This window comes from Galeopterus variegatus, unplaced genomic scaffold, assembly GCF_000696425.1.
Source record: "Galeopterus variegatus unplaced genomic scaffold, G_variegatus-3.0.2 Scaffold494, whole genome shotgun sequence".
Taxonomy (NCBI): domain Eukaryota; kingdom Metazoa; phylum Chordata; class Mammalia; order Dermoptera; family Cynocephalidae; genus Galeopterus; species Galeopterus variegatus.
In genome coordinates this window covers 5,565-21,270 of record NW_007726605.1, presented here as the reverse complement: position 1 = coordinate 21,270, position 15,706 = coordinate 5,565, and the positions used below count along the sequence as shown (strand labels likewise).

The following is a 15,706-nucleotide window of genomic DNA, read 5'->3' as shown; positions in this document are numbered from 1 at the left end:
TTGTAATGTCTCTCATTAGAGAACAAATGCTTTTCATTTAACCATGTATCATACTGTCTTATAGAATAGTATATCTACAGCTAAAAATGTACTAGTTTATATTAACATTGTGACAGATTTCACAGATAACACATGTATCTTCATAAACTTCTAAGTCAAAAAGCCACCCTAGTAGAAAAGGAAAAGTCCTAACACACACAAATAATGTCTTCTTCCCTTCAAAGCAAAGGTTCCCCTCTTCTGTAGCTTTCCAGGGCAGTAGCATCACTTCATGTTGTTTGCTGTTTTGTTTTGGTTTTGTTTTCACATTACAAAAAAGAAGCAGAGAAATTTAATATGCATATAAAGAAAACATACATTCCAAAAATTTGGAGAAATCTTGTTTGTAAGAAATCCAATAAATATTAACTAATTAAACAAAACATTTTGAAAAGGTGAATACAGTTCATTAGAGTGAAAGCTCCAAGAGGCAGAGACCACATATTATTTGACTTTGTATCCTCTAGCCCTAACATAGTGTCAGACCCATAACAAGTATTTGATAAAGGGTGTGTAAATGAATAAGTGAAAGAATTAATGAACAAATATATTTCAATAACTAATTTTGTTTTTATTAATCAAATCCATTTTAATCTATTGACATACCACCTTCAGTAGCAATTCGTTTGATAACAAATTGCACACCACTTTTTCCACATATTAAGACAAAACCATGCTCCAATTTTCAGTGTTAATTATGCTAGATACTAGAGTACTATGGTGCTAAACCATTTTAAGAATTCAGCAAATCACTTAACTCTGTTTGACACTTAAATAGACAGCAGTGTTAAATCTGTCACTTTGTTTCTGTTACCTCCACTACTCTTCAAGGGATTTTAACGTGGTTGGCATCCACTCAACAAACAGTATACTCACAGTCCTCAATTTTCTTCATTGTTCCCCTTTTACAAAGTACAAAGTCAAATGGTAAAGTTAATAGAGCTATAAAAAATATAGTATTAAATTTATATTAATGACAGTGTGGGTGTCATTGATTTAGGACAGCTGCTCTCTGAATAAATAGATTCAGAGCCTAATAACTGCACAGAAAACAGCCAAGGCAGATGTCCATTGATGGGACCTGAAGACCTGTTGGCAGAGCCCTGCCCGGGATTACTGGTCTCAGCTGCAGTTTCTGTAAAGCTCAAAAACAGCCCAGCTGCTTTTGTACGCAGAGGCTCCTAGATCGATTTCTTAGTGGAATAGATTCTTCACAAACAAGGATAATCCTTTATTTGAGGTTTAGTCACTTGAATTCCTCTCTGCATTCCTCACTGTCAGGCTTTGTAATTTTTATTTATTCTTGATACAATGCACTTACTATTGTAGTTATGGCACTTTTCACTCTAAGCCCCTCTTTTTAGGGCCTTACAGAAAAAATCTTGAGCTAGAAATTTCTCATGCTTGTTGACAGTTTGGAAATGATTTATTTTAGAAGAGAAAAGAGGTGAAAGGAGTAGAAAGAAAGATCATTTATTTCATCATCTTTGAGAACTTGATTATCAGTTAATCACAGGTTTATTGTTGAAATGGGATGTCTTTCAGCATTTAATTTAATTGCTTTTATTTTTTATTTAAGAAGTAACTCTAAAATATTTTAAAGTCTTCTGAATACAGTAGACTCAATAGGCTAAAAAAGTTCCTTGTAGATAAAGTAATTTTAACTTATCCACCCCCACATTAACATGGTGAAATAGATTACTTTAACACCAGACAATAAAAACATACTTTAATCTATATATATTTACTAATTGATGTATATTTATTTATATATGGATCTCCATATAAAACAACATTTGCTTATTCTGTGAATGTCCTTTCAGATGTTTTCAACACTAACTTCATCTACACATGAAAAGACCACAGTAATAAAAATTGTCACTCTTTGATATCTCTACTTAATATCCTGGCATTTTAGTCCATGGCTTTCCAAAGCATTTTTGCCATGAGTTATTGCATATATACTTAGGACTAAATTATATAATGGTTACTGAAACAATTACTCAACAGTATTTCAAAATACATCAAACTTACTATGGGGCTCTCTGGTTTTGCTACATAGAAGTAAAATATTTAGATATCTAACTAATTTCTTTAGAGAATAGCAAGATTCAGGGCAATCTACTGCTCTTGTCTTTTCTTTTACTAATGAAAGAAATTCTTCAAAGTAAGTTATTTCCGATTACTTACAAGCACATCAAGGAAGAAAAAGAGGAAAAATAGTGAGTGGATTTGCTTAAAAGACTATCACACTTCCCAAGTGTAAGGTCTTCCACATCATCTATTAAATAGTAGAGAGAGTACAGTGAAGAATACACAGAGACTGAAACTGGATATAACTACTAGGAATTTAAAGAAAATGTTATTATCTTCTTAATTAGACATAAGAGCAGGCTGTTTATGAAAGTTAAGCCCCCTATACTTATTTCTTATACCTTATGCTAAACTAAAAGACACTACAATGAATAAAACCCACTTAAATACTGAATACCCATTCAGGTAATGATTTCTCAGAAGTAAGTTTATGTACCAGAAACAGAAATCAGGGGGAAATCTATATGAAAATTTAAAGTTATATATTGTATTCATTATTGTATTTTTACTCTCTGAACCATAGAATTTAATTTTACTTCAGATTTGCAATTTCATATATAAAAATTAAAATAAATATTTTAGTAATGCCAGGCTGCCTTTATTTTTTCCCTAAAAATGTTTGACTCAGAATAAGACCAAGAGTAAGCCAGTACTAAATTTCAATTCTCCTTCCTTTCCGTAGGGTAGGACCAATAAGTAAGAGATAAGCGGGACATGAGTATTTTATGTCAGGAAGTCCCCAAAAGAAGCACACCATATCCAAAACAAAGCTCAATATCTTATATAAATAGTGTACTGAAACCAGCCTCACATGAACTAGACTTGTCTTTGCTTTTGCTCCAGGGAGCACAAGTAGGCACATAAGGATAGCATATAAGGAAAGATTATCTCCTTTCCCCCACATTCAGAATGTCACGTTGATATCACCTTCCTGGGTACAAGAAAAAACATAAGTGACTGTTGCCTAACTTTCCAATATGGAAAACTATTATGCTCATTTGGAAAATCTTTTGTCAGCACTAAAGAATTACTTCTCACAAATTCTCAAATGGTATATAATTTTATGTTCAATCAAACATTATGATTATTATTTGGAACACAAATCTCAGCCTGTAGTTTTCTGTTTTTTTTTTTTTTAAAGCATTACGTTAAATGCTCTGCTAGATGTTAGCTAGGGTTCAAAATGAAAACATATTCATGAGCCATTCAGAACTTACAAATAAATAAAAATGGAAAGGTCAGCAATGGTCTTTCTTCCTCCCTGTTACTAAGCCTTTGAAATAAGCTCAGGAAATGTATGCAGGTGGTTTTTTGATTAATTTGATAGAGGTACATCCATGGAACCAATTTACAAGTGATTTGCAGGCAGCCTGGCATTACTAAAATAAACGGTGCTATTACTATGATTTATGCCACTATTCCTAACACAAATGATAAAGTGAAATTTACAGTCCTTAATTACCACCATGAAAAATTGGGAGGGAGAGAAAAGAGCAAAGATTGGCAATTTGCAAACTTGTCAGTAAGGCAAGATGCAAAAATCCATTTTCTTTATTTTTTAATAAAAAGATATTGTATAAATGGGCTTTACTATATTGTTATCAATCCATTGGAGAAGAGAAGGGAGTTCAAAAAAACAAATGACCAGAACTTAACCTTGAGATGCCAGCAAGCATGGCTTAAGACAGCAGCTGACAAAATACATCCTCTAGTTATAAAAAGCAGGGAGGTGACAAAACACTACACACACATCATTCTGGGCCACTCACAGGACCCAGTTTGCTCTTCAAATCTCTTCTTTTGTATAATATTTCTTAAATCTTTTAAAGCAGGAGGAAAAAAGCAAATTAAAGAAATCTTACCTGCAATTTTTAACTAAATGATTTTCTCTTGCCCCATTCATATCTAAATAGTACTTGAAGCCTGTTAGGATAGTCAAAGACATTTATAGAGACGTTGTCATCCATGGAAGGTTAACGAAGCTATATGGAGGAGAACTTAGTCTGAGAGACTGGCTCAAACATGGCAGTTGTCAAGAGGTTGGGGATAATGTCAATGCCCCAGTTGGCTGGGCCCGTGGCCAGTTCCTCTCTCCATCTTTCATCACCTCCTACTTTAACAATCTAGCCATGCTTTTTTTCCATTATCCATTCCCTTGCATGACTGGCCTACTATCAGGGAATGCCTAGGTTCTAACAGATCTTCTAATCACTATGTGCTAAGTTTAGTTCAATCTATGGTAATCCTGTGCAGTGGCCATTCACATTGCTCCACAGACTGCTTCATAGCAAAATTCTTAATAGTTATAAAACATGGCAACTGATTGGATGTGAGGAGCAAGAGATGGAAGAAACAAAGATGGCAGAAGTTCCTTGTCTGCTTGATTTAGAAAATAATAGTGCAATCTTAGAAATAAGGAAGGCATAATCAAAAACTGGGAATTGATAAGCTAGCTTCAGAAATGTTAAGTTTGAGTTGCTGGCAGGATACCCAGCTGCAGAAGTCCTGTGGACATTATTAGGAAGGTAGGACTAAAGTTCTGGAGACAGCTTAGGCCCAAAGATGTACATTTGGGAGAAATATAAGTGGAAATAAAGATTAAAGGCATGGGATAGAATCAGATGGCCATAGTGAAAAATGTAAAGAAAAGAGATCTGAGAGCAAAAACCAAAAGACATATTTAGATGACCAAAACAAGAGAAAAGAATGAGATCAAAAGTGAATAGTCAGTGTAGAAGTAGGAGAATCCTGAGAAGAATCTCAGAAAGAACAGAATGTTCATCAGTGTCAAGTGTCACATGCTGCATAGAAATCAAGAAAAATGAGAAGATTTCTTTAAATCTTTGATCGAGATAACTTAAATAAATGAAAACCAAAATATAAGCATGGCTGTATAATTATCTCCAAACTTAAGTTGTGTTCATTAAATATGTACTGCTTTTTGTATGTCAATTATACCTTGATAAAGTCATTTTAATTTTTTTAATGTTAAAATTTTTTAAAAATACACAGGCTTAAGAAATAAACACATTTAAGAAAAAAGACTGCAAGTGTAGAGTTTTCCTATTAAAAATCAAACAGGAAAAGATTTAGGAGGATACTTCAGAGATAGATTAGGAGAATGCTTTTTAAATAGTAGATATCAAGCATATAAAAGTATCTTAGTGATATCTGATTTCTTGCCACTTAAAAAAATCACTTATTTCATGACTGGGATATTATAATGTGGAAAAAGCCTTCAGATAAATATCTCTTACGGAATTTATCCCTTTTGTCTGTAAGACCTCAGCAATCATGATGGATTCTTATTTTGTCTTTGTATCCACAAAACCTAAGAACACTTGAGCATTCTATAACCAAGTATTTTCTCTATTTCTACTCCCCATCAACTCAGGCTTCATTATTATTCCATAAAACCTGACTTTTTTTAAGCAGCTTTTTCTCCATTTCAATTATCTTTTTCCTTATATTTTAAATTCTAATAAAATTTCGACATCTTCTTAAATAACCTTCTCACTTCAAATTTAAAGTTTCTTGCTTCCCTCAGGACTTCTCCCATACCCCCATTCACCTGTAGTTGGATAGTATCTCCTTTTCATATGCATTTTATAGGATATATTTTCATCACCCTTCTTGAAATAGGCCACATGGAAATTGAAATGTTGTTTCTTTTAATGTTTAAGTATTTTCATCAATATTTAGGATTAACTGCCATTTGAGGGTTTACTTTATGTAATAAATATTATACTAAGTGCCTGACTAAGTGTCATATTCCTTACTTATTATGACTAAGTAATTATACTTAGTCATATTAAGTAATGAATAATGACTAATTGTTCATTATCTCACTTCATCATCTCCAAAAACCTTTCAAGTAAATATATTTTTTCTCTCTAATTCACAGATGAGGAAACTGGGTTTCAGAAAGGTTAGGTCATTCACCCCAAATCACATAGGAAGTAGGCAACCGAGCTGGGATTTGAACCGCATCCATTTCACTCCAATATTCGCCATTTTCCTTGAAGAAAAATCCATCTCAATCCTTTTAGCCTTACTCTATAACAATATCAATTGTTAATATTTTCATCATTGAATTACAACACAAATTAATTAAATTCTCATTAGTGAAAGCAGGCATCAATTTGTCAATTCTTAAATTCCTAAAAGAATAAAATTCAAGAATTGTTTTATTTCTTCTTCCATCCTCACTTCACACTTCAATCAAGCAGTATCCTGTCTCCCAAGAGGCTCACGTATTGTTTCAATGGGTCGTTCCTTTTGTCATTCCCTGTCCTTTTCTCTATCCCAATAACTGAATTCATTTTCATTGATACACAGTGATAAATGTGCATAAGATCACCACGATTTGAAAATATTTGTTAATTTTCATTAATATTATGATATCCCCATATTCTAGAGTTGACTTTAATATATGTTTTCTTTCTTATTAAGTATAATGTATCTGAATCTATACTTTAAATACACACATTATTTAATGATATTAAAGTTATCAGTACACTCTATCTCTGTCAGCAACTTCAAACTGTCAGCTTCTGGTTTTTTCCTTGCTTCCTTATTTTCCAAAAACTCTGAAACCAGTAGAATACACGTGTAAAAACCCGAAAGAAGTTAGGGTTGTCACCTGCAGTCATGGAACACACAAGGATAACTGGCCAACACATGGATCAAATCTCCAATCTTGGCCTTATTAGCACACAATCTTTGAATGAGATATCCTTAAAGAGAGTATAATAGAAAGCTTAAGTCATATGCATTTCTATTAGAAAAAAGAGATAAAGCATTCTATTGTGCCTTCTTAATGACTGAAAAGAACCATTAAAACAAAAACCTAGCTCTCTAGATATGAAGACAAATATACCTCAAGGGCAAACTTTTAAAAACAAATTGATTTTTTCAATAATAAGCACGTGATAGTTGATTATGGGTAGTTAATGATGTCATAAACTATTAGGTGTTTTTAAAGGTATTGTTTCTTAACATGAATTTTTATATACTCTCTTTGTGGTACCTGAACAGATGTAGTTATAGAGGATTAAGAGAAAAGTAGAGGAAGTCACAGGCCTAACCATCATGATTCTCATAGTACCAATTCCAGCCCTACCTGCACTGCAGGGACTCCTACGACAATCTCTTTACTGGGAGGAGCAGGGAGGTGGCAGTGACTCTTTAGCCTTCATAGTAATCCAAACTTCGTCTTTGCCACTTCTACATTTGGTGTCAAAACAATATGAATATTATTCTAATTGACAACAGGGCCCTGTACAATACAAGTGCTCACTAGAACCTTCAGATTTCCAGTTACCTGTTATTCGATTCCTGACAGAAGCTCAGCTGAAGCAATGTTAAAATAAGTCAGTCTAAGTCCTTTCTGCTTAAAGTATTGTCTGCAGACCAGCAGTATCAACATCACATGGTAGCTTGTTAATAATACAAAATCTCAAGCCTCAGCCCAGATCTACTGAATCAGAATCTGCACTCTAACAAGATCCGTTGGTGATTTGTTTGAGGAGCACTGGTCTGAGAGATTTGTGACACATATTAAGCTTGGATTTAAGTTAGATCTTACATATCTAGATACTATTGTCTTAGCTTCCACAGACAATATAAAGCATTTGCTATTATTTAGAAATGTGTTGTTCCGTGCATTAATTCCTCCACTCCTCCCAGAAGACTGTAAAATGGGATAGGTAGTCTCCACTTTACAATGAGGAACCTAACGCTGAAAGAGGTCCAAGGCCAGCAAGTGATGGTTTCAGTATTTGAACCCATATATTCCGAACCCAAGAGCCTGGGCTCCAAAGTCACTGTGCTAGGTGAACTTCCCAAATGTAAAGCCTTTGACTTTTAATTTTATTGGAGATTAATTCAAGAAAAAATGTACACAAATACCTCTTCTCTTTTGTAAAATTGCAATTATAAAGGCATGGTCCAAATATTGTATTCACAGTATTTTATTCATCTTAGTTTTAGGACAAGCGAAAACTTTGTCAGAAGCAAGATGTCAATAAATTTTAAAAGTTGGAAACTAGATCAAGGAGAGGTAATTTATTGATCTAGAATAGCAGAAATCTTTAAACTTAAGTGCATGTAAAGGAAGAGAACAATAAATAGCAAGTTAACTTACTCTTTAGAATTTCTCAAAGGCCCAGACACTTTGAAAGGCAGTAAGGCTCAGGGCTGAACCCAGGAGCTTAATTAAAAGAAATAGTTGTTACACCCACAGATGTCCTCCATAAACCCAGGTAGCCAGAGGTACCTATTTCCTTACCAAGAGACTATAGATTTGTTCTTTAGTAAACCAGAAGGACTCTTGGTTTTTAGGCAGGAAGGGTGTTGGAGGTGAAAAAGTAGACCGAATATGGTGTGTCAAGTAAGTCTGCACACTCAATGATAGGAACTCTAGCCTCATTTGTTGTCCTGCTCACAGTCCCCAAAGGGAAACCACCCAAAAAGTAGGCTGCAGAATTCTTCTAAGAAAAAACTAGAACAGCCTCAGAGAAAACACTTATAGTAAGGGATTACTGAGGGTCTCCCAAATATATATATATTTGTGCATATATATATGCACTCAGAGTTTCCAATATCAAAATAGATTGGCAAGAATCACCAAATATTTGAAGAAAGCCTCTAACAAAGCTGGCAGGAACAAGAGCAAGTATAGAAACAGAACCCAGAAAAAATGGAGTAATAGAAGTAGCAGAAGAAAATTTAAATTTTTTCATACTCCTTATATCTTCTGAAAGATAAGAGATGCTGAATACCTGAAAAAATTGTTGGATCTTTTTGTTCTTAAAGTGCATATTCATGGAATAAATAATAGCACCTGGAAATTAAACTTTTTATTAGCAATATAAAAATTTAAATACAGAAATTTGGAAAATGAAGTCCAGGAAATCTCATAGAAAGTGATATAAAGTTACAAAGAGATGGAAAATAAGGGGATAGATTAAAAATAGAGAGAGAAAACTTGCCAGATAGCTCAGTTGGTTAGAGTGTGGTATTATAACACCAAGGTCAAGGGTTCAGATCCCCTTACCAGTCACACACACACACACAAAAAAAAAAAAAAAACAGAGAGAGAGAGAGAGAAGAAGAAGAAATTCACATGGTCCAGCATCTGACTATTAAAGAGTTCGAGAAAAAGAATAATTATATAATTATCTTAACATAATAATCCTTAACATAATAGGAGCAAGACAAGGATGCCCACTTTCACTACTTCAATTTAACATACTATTGGGAATACTAGCCAGAGCAATCAAGCAAGGGAAAGAAATAAAGAGCACCCAGTTTAGAAAGGAGGAAGTCAAATTGTCCCTGTTTGCAGATGACAAATATATATTAATTTCTTATATACAGAAAAACCTGACTGTACCAAAAAACTCTTAGAGCTGATAAACAAATTCAATAACATTGCAGGATACAAAATCAACATACAAGTTAACAAGGGAAGGTAAAAGAATGCCAATTTCAGGACCTGGTGTTTGGATTCACATTAGTAACATTCACCACACTGTACAAAATACACTAACTTCTCCACTCACAAAATAGTCAGAGATGGCAATGTACAGCGCCTATCCAACCCACAATCAATTTTTTGCCTTTCACACTAGAGATGTGCTCCACCAGTGAGATAGAAGGAGAGATTTCTGAACTAAACAAAAGTTTGGAATTGATAGCCCTTAAAGTCTCTTCTAGCCCTAACAGTTTATAATTCTATGCCAAGTAGAAAAAGGAAGTTTGGGAGGAGGGAGCAAAAAGGGGAACCAGGACAAAAGGACAGGAGAGAATGAGGAAAGAAGAAATGGTAAAGAAAAGGCAACTTTTAAAACTAAGTAATTTATAATCAAGAAATAAATTACTGGGAAATAAGTTTAAACGCTCAGAAAAAAAATTGCTTTAATTAAAAATTTTGTACAGTACCAGTTGCACATGTCCCTACCCTTTTTAGAAAACAAAATAACCACATCTTTTAAACAAAATGTATTTGAGAATCTAGAGGGCAAGCTCTAGATTCGGAGTATAGAAATAAAATTATGTCTCATGGCTTTGAAATTAATTTATCTGGAACTGAAAATCCTTTCATTATTATTTATAGTAGCAGTTTTAGATTCCATGATTGATTCATATTATAATCATGAGGTAATTTACTATCCTAATTTATAACATGCTGTGGGTTGACTTTTGCCATACTTATCATTTAGGCCTATCCTAGATTCTGTCACTTTTCAAGCTTATTAATTAAGGGCTGCCTCTAGTTTATTAACAAGTTTATTTAAAGCAAATAAGGTAAAGGACTATGTCACACTCATCTTTGCACCATTTCTAGTGCCTAGCACAATGTCATTGTCGTAAGTGGGGCTGAGAAACACTTTTATTCAACAAATGTTTGTTAAGCCTCTAATCTGAACTGCCAATGCTCTAGGCACTGGAAACAATACAGTGCTATGGTTAAGAGTGTGGGCTTCCATGTGAGAGAAATCTGTTTGAATTTCTGTTCTGGAATTTAGTATACCTCAGTTTCTTTCTTTTTTTTTTTTCCAGAGTGGATTAATTGTGGGGAGGCTCAGGAAGGACGCGGTGTCAAGAGCAGCATTTTTACGAAGTTGGCCTAAAAATGAAACAGGATCCAAGTATGGTCCATACACTGAAAGTTGTAGTAAATTTCAAAATCTGAGCAGCAATTGAATTGTTTCTTGAAAACAGACACAGACAGTTCCAGGTGTGGTCAGCAGGATGAGAAGGCAAGGCTACGTCAGTTTCTCATGCTTCAGTTTTCTCACCTGTAAAATGGGCAAAATAATACTACTTCCTTCCCAGGTAAAGAATGAAAAAGATAATGTGGAAGGTGCTTAGCATAGCCTGGCATATAGTAAATCCTCAATAAATGTTATCTATAAGTTAATCACATAGTACCTAAAAAATGATGCTAACAAAATAACTGTGCCTATTATAATCTATGTACTATAAATTCATTGAATAAATGTTCCATGAAAAAAGAACTTTTTGCGAGTTTTTTTATTTGTTTTGTTTTGTTTTTTATTGCTGTTTCTCCAGTGCCTCAAATAGTGCCTGGAACATAGTAGGCACTAAAAAAAAAAAAAAAAAGTGTTTTAAATAAACAAATCAGTAATGAAGATGTATTTTTACATGAAACTTATTTCATTTTCTTTATGACAAACATTTATTTCAAGAATTAGAAGCTATGTGGAGAATATTTTATTAAGATTAAATGAAGCAGGACTTCTTATATCAGGATAATCTATTTCCTTCCAGGACCTTGTTACTCATATAATATGGCAATAACTATTTACTTTAAACTACTTACTATAACACTTATATTAAACTACCTTTATATATAATATAAATAATGAAATCTTCAAATCAGCAGTAAATATGGTGAGATAATTAAGCATACTTGTTAGATGCTCAACACGGAGGAACTCGAAAAACCCAAAATGATAACTCTTAATTTTCTAATTAATCTCTGGGACTATACAAGACAAATGTTTTTAACAGAAGATATTAAAATGTCAATAATGCCAATCTTATCTCTCAACAACATATTTTAGTAGTTCCTGATGTGTAAAAAAATGGTTTATGCACATTTAATTGTTTTTCCATTCACTACTCCAGAAAAGGCAAGGTTTCAGATGGGAAAAAAAAGAAAGAAACAAAATATGAAGAACTTGAATAACCAGCAAGAATTCATGTTTAAGGATTATGTAATGAAAGTGCTGGATGTGATGAAGTATAATGGAGACAAGTCACTTCTCTCTTCCAGCTGATGGTTCTCCCTTTCTCTGAAAATCCTCAGTCCCTTGCTTTGAAGAACTGCTGCTCACCCTTCCAACTATGTGATTCTAGCAGGGCTACCAATTACACCGTCACAGGCTCCTGAACTGGGAAGAAGAAATCTGTTTCTTCCAAGGTGGCTAAGCTAGCATTGGTGTAAATATTCACCTGCCAGAAGCAGCTTCCTCACCACCACCATGTAAAGGAAGCCCCTTTCTCCAGGAGGAAAGAATAAATTAAGACAGACACACATGGATGTGGAAGATATGTAGAGATGAATGGGGTGATAGAGCATTGGGGTATGAGAAGGGAATGGAGCAAGAGAGAAGTACCACTGACATCCCTCTAATCTTTGGATTGAGGCGAGTCTGATCTTCTTAAGAACCTGAATCAACAATGCTCTGTTTTTGCTTGAATTCTCTTCGGTTGTATTTCATTCACTGATAATTAAAACAAATCTGATGAACATAGGAGATTTTCAATTTTACTTAGTTACAAAATATCCAGAGGTACAGTATAAGTTTATAAATCAAAATATTTAAGACCTATGAATATTCAAGATTTTCAACTATTGGCACTTTTTTGTTGTTTTCTGTTTTTAATGTTTTATATGTTTATTTGATTGAAAATGCAGAACATTTGGGCCTTACTCATTAAAATTACTCTCCTCTTTGAGATGTGAATTACCACACAGCTAATGAGTGAAATTAGAAAATAACTAATTTATTTTGAAGAAGTTATCTTAACAACTCAAGTTAATATAATTAGTATTCAGTTATCAACAGAGGCAGAATAGCATGAGGATTAAGAAGTATGTATCCTGAAGCCAGACTGCCCAGATTCAAATTTAGGCTCTGCTACTTACTAGCTTTGAGACTTTGGTCAAGTTATTCAACAGAGATACATGTTTCCTCATCTGTAAAATGGATTATAGAACAGTTACAAGATTTGAAATGTAGAAAATGCACAGAGCAAGCATTACATTACTGTTAGTCGTTGCTGTCATTGCTGTTATCTAAAACAACTGATTGCAGATCTCAGGTTTCGTCAGCACAGAACAGTTACAAGATTTGAAATGTAGAAAATGCACAGAGCAAGCATTACATTACTGTTAGTCATTGCTGTCATTGCTGTTATCTAAAACAACTGATTGCAGATCTCAGGTTTCGTCAGCACAAGTTGGCAATAACAGTACAATGCTTTAAAATACCTCCTTGGTTGGCTCATTTTATCATCTCGCACTTTGCTTCAATTAAAGATACGAGGATCAGGGCCGGCCCGGTGGTGCACTGGAGAGTGCGCCACTTGGGAGCGCGGTGGCGCTCCCGCCAAGGGTTTGGATCCCATGTGGAGGCCGGTTCCCGCTCACTGGCTGAGCACGGTGCGGGTGCAACACCGAGGGTTGCGATCCCATTGCCGGTCCCCGGTATGGGCGTGACACCGAGGGTTGCGATCCCGTTACCGGTCAGTAAAAAAGACAAAAAGAGAAAAAAAAAAAAAGATATGAGGATCAGATCTGCCTGAGACATGCACAAAAAGTTCGTATGTACACATCCAAATTAATGAAGCATTTCAGTAATTTTAGTAGTGACAGCCGAGAATAGCGCAGCTGGGTCCCTTTGCTAGTTGCCCTTTTTCCTCTAAGGGAGAGGAATGCAATGGAAAGCAAATTATCTGACTGGGAACTTGAGACTTAAGACTGAAAGAATCTAATGCTGATTGCTTCTGTTTACTTTTGACAATAATATGATAATATGCTCTGAAAAATGCTGCACTTTGATCCTAGAGATCTCATGCATAGGACCAGGCGTTTTTTTTAAAAAACTTAAGAGATTTATTAAAGTTTCTCATCACATACGTGGAAACGTATACAAATTAGAAACATGTAATCATCTTCCACGGTCAAGTCAAAATGTCATGTATTTTTCCTGTTTTCATAGCTGAAAACTTTAGAGCTTATACCTAGCATATTCACCCTGAATAATTCATTCCTCCTGAAGTCATACAGGGTAGCAAATCACCAAAATGCAAACTATTTTACGAAGTGCAAAGTTAAAAAAGAAAATATGTGGTGTATACTCCCTTTCTCTTCACACCCCCCAACTAAAGGCAAACAATGGCACTTTGCTCTTGCTTTTATCCTGAATTGTCTTCAAAAACTATTAAAATGTAATAGACTTAACAAAAAAAAAGACTTTTAATAGTGTCCATAAAGCTCCTTAGTGTTTGAAAATAAATGCTTAAACAAAGGATGTATTTTATATCAAACAAGTTTGAAGAGCTCTGTACTACAGCATTCTATAAAATAAACAAAACAAAAGGCTGGTATTGGGTTTATTGACAAAGGCAGAATTTCTTCAGACATCTTCATGGCCATTTCATAGGTTGGCAAAAAACACTGTGAGGTATACAGCAATCTCCAGCACATGTGAGAAGAACTCTGACTATAAACACTTAAATTCAAAATTGTAAAAACACTATAAACTAAAAAAAAAGAAAATCTGCTGGCCATATTCAGCCAGTGAAATGCCCAATTTAGACACCTAGTTATTCATCTACATGTGAACAGTTACTTTATCTGGGTAGCAGTATTAAAAATGATTTTTATTTTTGTATGTCTTTATTATTTTGTCAGTGTTTTATAATGTACATGATTTGCTTTTATCACCAAAGGATATAAATCACATATAACATGTGATTTTTAAAAAGATTATAGGCTAAGTGACTTGAGTTTGTTAACTTGTTACATCTTAGAAAATCACATAGGAAGACTTGTGGGGTGAGGACAGAATGAATAAGCACTTTAAGGAATAAAAGAGAGAGAGAAATCTGTGGATCATTGCAGTACATTGAGCTCCATAGAGACAGCGCCGGGGCAAGTGAGAGCCTGACAGGCAATGGGCGACTCTGAGCCTCGCTGAGGAAAAATAACTAAACATGGGCAAAGGAGATTCTAAGAAGCCGAGAGGCAACATGTCATCACACGCATTCTCTGTGCAATCTTGTCAGGAGAAGCACAAGAAGCAGCACCTAGATGCTTCAGTCAGCTTCTCAGAGTTTTCTAAGAAGTGCTCAGAGAGGTGGAAGATAGTGTCTGCTAAAGAGAAAGGAAAATTTGAAGACATGGCAAAGGCAGACAAGGCCCAATATGAAAGAGAAATGAAAGCCTATATCCCTCCTAAAGGGAAAACAAAAAGTTCAAGGATCACAATGCACCAAAGAGGCCTCCTTTGGCCTTTTTCTTGTTCTGTTCTGAGTATTGCCCTAAAACCAAAGGAGAACATCCTGGCCTATCCACTGGTGATGTTGCAAAGAAACTGGGAGAGATGTGGAACCACACTGCTGCAGAGGACAAGCAGCCTGGTGCAAAGAGGGCTGCTCAGCTGAAGGAAAGATACGAAAAGGATATTGCTGCACACCGAGCTAGAGGGAAACCTGATGCAGTGAAAAAGGGGAGGTGTCAAGGCTGAAAAAAAGCAACAAAAAGAAGGAAGAGGAAGAAGACAAAGATGATGAAGAAGAAGAGGAAGATGATGATGATGAATAAGTTGGTTCTAGTACAGTTTTTTTTTTCTTGTCTATAAAGCATTTAACCCCCCTGTACACAACTCACTCCTTTTAAAGAAAAAAATTGAAATGTAAGACTGTCTAAGATTTGTTTTTAAACTGTACAGAGTCTTTTTTTGTATAGTTAACACACTGCTGAATGTGTCTTTAGACAGCCCTGTCCTGGTGGTATTTCAATAGCCACTAACCT

General features: G+C 34.7%; 1 pseudogene; it reads left to right on the top strand.

Annotated features, from left to right (window-relative positions):
* The first annotated feature begins 14,886 nt into the window (after positions 1 to 14,886).
* LOC103587847 lies at positions 14,887 to 15,496 on the top strand (annotated as a pseudogene).
* The last annotated feature ends 210 nt before the right edge of the window (positions 15,497 to 15,706 follow it).